The following is a 6,004-nucleotide window of genomic DNA, read 5'->3' as shown; positions in this document are numbered from 1 at the left end:
ATTTGAATTTCCTGTGAATAGGGGAGTCATGTTTTACACGTATCTCTGACACATTCATTTCAACCTCCCAGTTCTTCAAAGATGACTCAGTTGAGCCATGGGTTTGTGCGTTCTCAGCTGTTGATGAGCTCTGTTGAAGTAAATATTTATTTTTTACAAGTATAAAAGACTTATAACTTGCACTTATTGGCATGTTCCAACAGGCTACTGAGGAGCCTCTGGGCAGTTCAGGTTTCCCACACCTGTGTCTATTTGGACAAGAAGCACTGGGTGGATATGCATTACTTTGGGGGTTAGCAAAGATTCAGGGTGTGGATAGTTTAACAAGTGGCTCAGTGCCATTGAGCAAATGTATTTGATTGGTCTCCTGTTTGTTAATTCAAGTGTATCTGATCTCACAAATAAAGATCTGCAGGTCTGTCAGGGCAGAAACATCTGAAAATCCGACGGCATAAATATTTTTGTTTTCAAGGCAAAATGACAAAGAGCAAAACTCCAAACGGGTGTGTCATGGCAAGAAACCTAAATAGGTTAAAGAAGCATAATTTGCAAAATGCAATTGACTTCTGATGGCTCCGCTCCAATATGTATTGTGAACAGGATAAACAAGATTATCACATCAATAATTGTGCATTTTGATAATCCTTCGACAACATTGTGTATGCACAATTACTCAGCATACATTTTAGGGGCTGGTTTAGCTCACTGGGCTAAATCGCTGGCTTTTAAAGCAGACCAAGCAGGTCAGCAGCACAGTTCGATTCCCGTACCAGCCTCCCCGGGCAGGCGCCGGAATGTGGCGACTAGGGGCTTTTCACAGTAACTTCATTAAAGCCTACTCGTGACAATAGACGATTTTCATTTCATTTTTCACGATCTGAATTGATGGCGATACAAATGCTCTGTAGTCCAGATGTATGTGCCTTTTGTCACTTTGTCAAATGGTTGTTGCTTTTGTTGTACTCACTTATTCTGATGTGAAAGAAAACGGCTAATTTGCCAGAGGAAAGAGAAGATAGAGATTAAATAAGCATGTGTGATGCGCCTCGAATTGGGATGGATCGCCTTCTGCCACAGGAACGGAACCAGTTTTGAAATGTAACAATGCTGCACTGTACCTTCTCAGAGTGTCATCCAGAATACCTTCTTCAGGTATGATAGGAAAACAATGAAATATTCACAATGGTTAATCTTTTACAGTTGACTTGGTCATAAAACAAGGGAGGGCATTGTGAGCCCACACTCTCCTTCCGTGAGTAACCCGATGCGAGCTCAAAATCCGGAAAGAATCAAAAAACGCGGGGCTGGATTCTCTGTTTTTGGGACTATGTCCCCACGAAAAACTGGCGTGAAAGGGCCACATATTTCTAGCCCTGCAGGGGGCGAGCAAGGACCCAGTGTAAATCTAGCAGCTTCTGCTGCAGTTACGCGCCCCCGCATTTCCGGGCCAGAGGCCCCGCAACCAAAGGAGTTAAGGTCTATAGCATTTCAAATACACTTGGCTGGGAAGTTTGTCTGTCAGGAATTAGTGTGTGGAGCTGTGAAATGGGAGAATGAGGGCGCCCTCAAGGTATGTGCTTGTCATACTATTTGCAGGCGTCACTGTAATCCGCTATGCCTCATCTGCCACAAGAGGCAATCATTTGCGTGGTATTCTCTCTCACCCTTTATTCACAAGAGAATTGTGCCATTGATATCTGAAGAGTTAAACTTCACCGCCACAGATTGGTGTCCCAAGCATTATACTCCAATGTTCACAAAAGTGTTAACTTCACACAGGATACACTGATGTGAAAGCCAAATTAAGGCTTTATGGCGAAGCTTATCATCATTATTGGTCATGAGGGAGGGGCATCTTTGAGATGCCCGGTGAGGATGCAGACATGGGTCCTATGCATCCGCTATTTGTCCTGTCACCTAATGCAAGGGTTGAGGGCGGTGGGGAAAGTTGGGGAAATTTTAGGAGAAATGTGCCAGTGAGACTCTGAAGGGTTTAGGCGCCTATTCCTGGTGGAGTTGAAAGGGACAGCTGTGGGGATTTGCCAGTGTGAGAGGGGAGGGTGTGAGGCTTACTGGAGAGGTGAAAGCTCTCTAAAGGGGAAGCAAATGGGTGGAGGTTCCAGATGAGTGGAGGGCTGTGAGACAGGGCTTTGTCAGGAACCTTCACCATTCACTTTGGTGTTCTTCTCTTTTCAGTGCTGGTGAATCATGGAGCCTGCCGAGTTGGCGTTTTTAATAGCTGTAGAGCAGCAACAAAGGCAGAGATGTGCCACTGTACTGGGACAGGACCAAGGTCCTGCTGAGGAGGGGGCGCCTGGGACCATAGCTATTCTGGGAGCAGCATCACAGAGGGATCAGCCCCATTTGAGACAGTACTAGCCAAGGTTATTCCAATGTCAGACACCCTGGGCTGGATTCTGCGCCCCGCCGCGCCATATTTCTGTTTCAGCAAGCCGGCGGGATGCTCTATTATGCCGGCTGGTCAATGGGGTTTCTCATTGTGGGGCAGCCCCACGCCATGGGCTGCTGGCGAAACAGAGCATCCCGACGATGGAGAATTCAGCCCCTTATCTACAGATGTTGGTACCATATTGCCCGAGAAAAATGCGCTTGTCCTCGGGGATGGTGGACCAACTTTACCACGTCCTGCAAGTTGATGGAGAACACCCACTGCCCGTCCTTAAAGTGATGGTCACTCTGAACTTCTATGCGAGCATCCTGGCAGCACTGGTGACTGTGTGGCATGTCCCAGCCAGCTGCACACAAATGCATTAAGGAGGTGACAGATACCCTTTAAGCAAGGACCAACATGCATATCAACTTGGACCAGGACAAGGAGAGCCAGGTACCAGGTCCATGGGCTTTGCCAGCTTAACTGGCATGCCGCAGTCACAGTGTGTGATAGCTTGTACTCTGCATTCTGGAGAATGCAGACTGGCCATGGCATCATGCAGAGCCATTTATGAACGGTAAGGGATTTCACTCCCTTAATGTCCAGATTGTCTGTGACCACACAATACGAATAATGCAGGTGTGTACCCGTTTCGCAGAGAGCACCATGATAGTTACACCTTGGAGGCACTTTCAGATTCCTGGTGGGGTGGGGTAGGCGGGGGGGGGGGGGGGGGGGGGCAGTATGGATGCTGCCAGCAGCAGTGCACCTTTACTGAATCATCATTGTGGGTGATGGGGGAGACATAGTGTTGCCATTTTCACACTGCACAGGGATGAACATGGAACATAGATCATAGAACAGTACAGCACAGAACAGGCCCTTCAGCCCTCGATGTTGTGCTGAGCTTTGTCCGAAACCAAGATCAAGCTATCCCACTCCCTGTCATTCTGGTCTGCTCCATGTGACTATCCAATAACTGCTTGAAAATTCCTAAAGTGTCCAACTCCACTATCACAGCAGGCAATGCATTCCACACGCTAACCACTCTCTGAGTAAAGAACCTACCTCGGACATCCCTCCTATATCTCCCACCCTGAACCTGATAGTTATGCCCCCTTGTAACAGCTACATCCACCCGAGGAAATAGTCTCCGAAAGTCCACTCTATCTATCGTGCTCATCATCTTATAAACCTCTATGAAGTCTGCTCTCATCCTCCTTCGCTCCAATGAGAAAAGCCCTAGCTCCCTCAACCTTTCCTCACAAGACCTACCCTCCAATTCAGGCAGCATCCTGGTAAATCTCCTTTGCACCCTTTCCAATGCTTCCACATCCTTCCTATAATGAGGTGACCAGAAGTGCACACTATACTCCAAATGAGGTCTCACTAAGGTCCTGTATAGTTGCAGCATAACCCCATGGCTCTTAAACTCAAGCCCCCTGTTAATAAACACTAACACACTATAGGCCTTCTTCATGGCTCGATCCACTTGAGTGGCAACCTTCAGAGATCTGTGGACATGAACTCCAAGATCTCTCTGTGCCTCCACATTCCTCAGAACCCTGCCGTTGACCCTGGAATCCGAATTCAAATTTATCCTACCAAAATGAATCACCTCGCACTTATCAGGGTTAAACTCCATCTGCCATTTTTCAGCCCGACTCTGCATCTATCAATGTCTCTTTGCAGCCTATAACAGACCTCCACCTCATCACTACTCCAGCAATCTTGGTGTCATCAGCAAATTTACTGACCCACCCTTCAGCCCCCTCCTCCAAGTTATTTATGAAAATCACAAATACCAGAGGACCCAGCACTGATCCCTGTGGTACACCGCTGGTAACTAGTCTCCAGTCTGAAAATTTTCCATCCACCACCACCCTCTGTCTTCTATATGATAACCAGTTACTTATCCAATTGGCCAAATTTCCTTCTGTCCCACACCTCCTTACTTTCTTCATGAGCCAACCATAGGGAACCTTATCAAACGCCTTACTGAAATCCATGTATATGACATCAACTGCTCTACCTTCATCTACACACTTAGTTACCTCCTCAAAGAATTCAATCCAATTTATGAGGCAAGACTTACCCTTCACAAATCCGTGTTGACTATCCCGGATTAAGCTGCATCTTGCCAAATGGTCATTAATCCTATCCCTCAGGACACTTTCCATTAACTTGCCGACCATCAAAGTAAGACTAACCGGCCTATAATTACTGGGATCATTCCTATTCCCTTTCTTGAACAGAGAAACAACATTCACCACTCTCCAGTCCTCTGGCACTATCCCCGTGGACAGTGAGGACCCACAGATCAAAGCCAAAGGCTCAGTAATCAAATCCCTTGCCTCCCAAAGAATCCTAGGATATATCCCATCTGGCCCAGGGGACTTGTCGACCCTCAGATTTTTCAAAATTGCTAATACATCCTTCCTCAGAACATCAACCTCCTCCAGCCTACCCGCCTGTATCACACTCTCATCTTCAAAAACATGGCCCCTCTCGCGCTGTTTTCACTCCCCTGAATGTCTCTCCTCTTGCGCTGTCTTCAATGTCCCCACTGTCTCTCCTCTCGCGTTTTCTCACTCCCCCGAATATCTGTCCTCTCGTGCTGTTTTCAATGTCCTATGAAGCACCGATTGTGCGCAGGGGTTTGAGGAGCATGGAGCCATGAAATGACAGGGTGGGGGAATCTGCTGGTGATCAGAGTGAAGTTTATTTACAAGGGCTACATTACAGTGGTGGCCTATCTTAACTAGTGCCTAGGTTCAGCGCTGCCCACTAGTTGCCCACAGTCTCTTACTCTTCCTCAGCCTCACAATACATCTGGGTGCATGAGGCAGTCACCACTGTTGTGTATATCACACATGAGATGTAATACGGTAAGGCTCCTGTTCTACAGGTACGGGGGTAGATCCCTGTCTGCTGGCTCTGCCCAGTAGGCGGAGTATAAATGTGTGTGCTCACCGAGCTGCAGCCATTTCAGCAGCAGCTGCAAGAGGCTACACATCTCTGCTTAATAAAACCTTGATTACTCTCTACTCTCGTCTCGTCGTAATTGATAGTGCATCAATTTATTAAGCAGAGATTTTACAACGATGGATCTCCGCATCAAGCCAGATCGCCTGCAGCTGCACACTCAAGCAAACAACGCCAAGTCTGCCTTTGCCCACTGGCTAGCTTGCTTTGAAGCCTACATCGGATCTGCGACAGAACCACCCACAGAGGCACAGAAACTCCAGATCCTGTATACACGGCTGTGGTCCGATATATTTCCTCTCATCCGGGGCGCACCCACCTACGCTGAGGCCATTGCGCTTCTGAAAGAGAACTACACCCAGCAGACCAACAAACTCTATGCCAGGTTCCTCCTGTCCACGCGGCATCAACTCCCCGGTGAGTCTTTGGAAGATTTCTGGTGTGCCCTGCACGCCCTGGTGAGGGACTGCGATTGTGAGGCCGTTTCGGCCATTGGACATTCCGAACTCCTAATCAGGGACGGTTTCGTTACGGACATAGGGTCGCCGTACATCCGCCAGTGCCTCTTAGAAGGGGCTCCTCGACCTCGCGGCGACCAAGAAACTCGCAACCTCACTAACGGTCGCC

Source organism: Scyliorhinus canicula, chromosome 12, assembly GCF_902713615.1.
Source record: "Scyliorhinus canicula chromosome 12, sScyCan1.1, whole genome shotgun sequence".
Lineage (NCBI taxonomy): Eukaryota > Metazoa > Chordata > Chondrichthyes > Carcharhiniformes > Scyliorhinidae > Scyliorhinus > Scyliorhinus canicula.
This window is presented reverse-complemented; position numbering follows the sequence as displayed.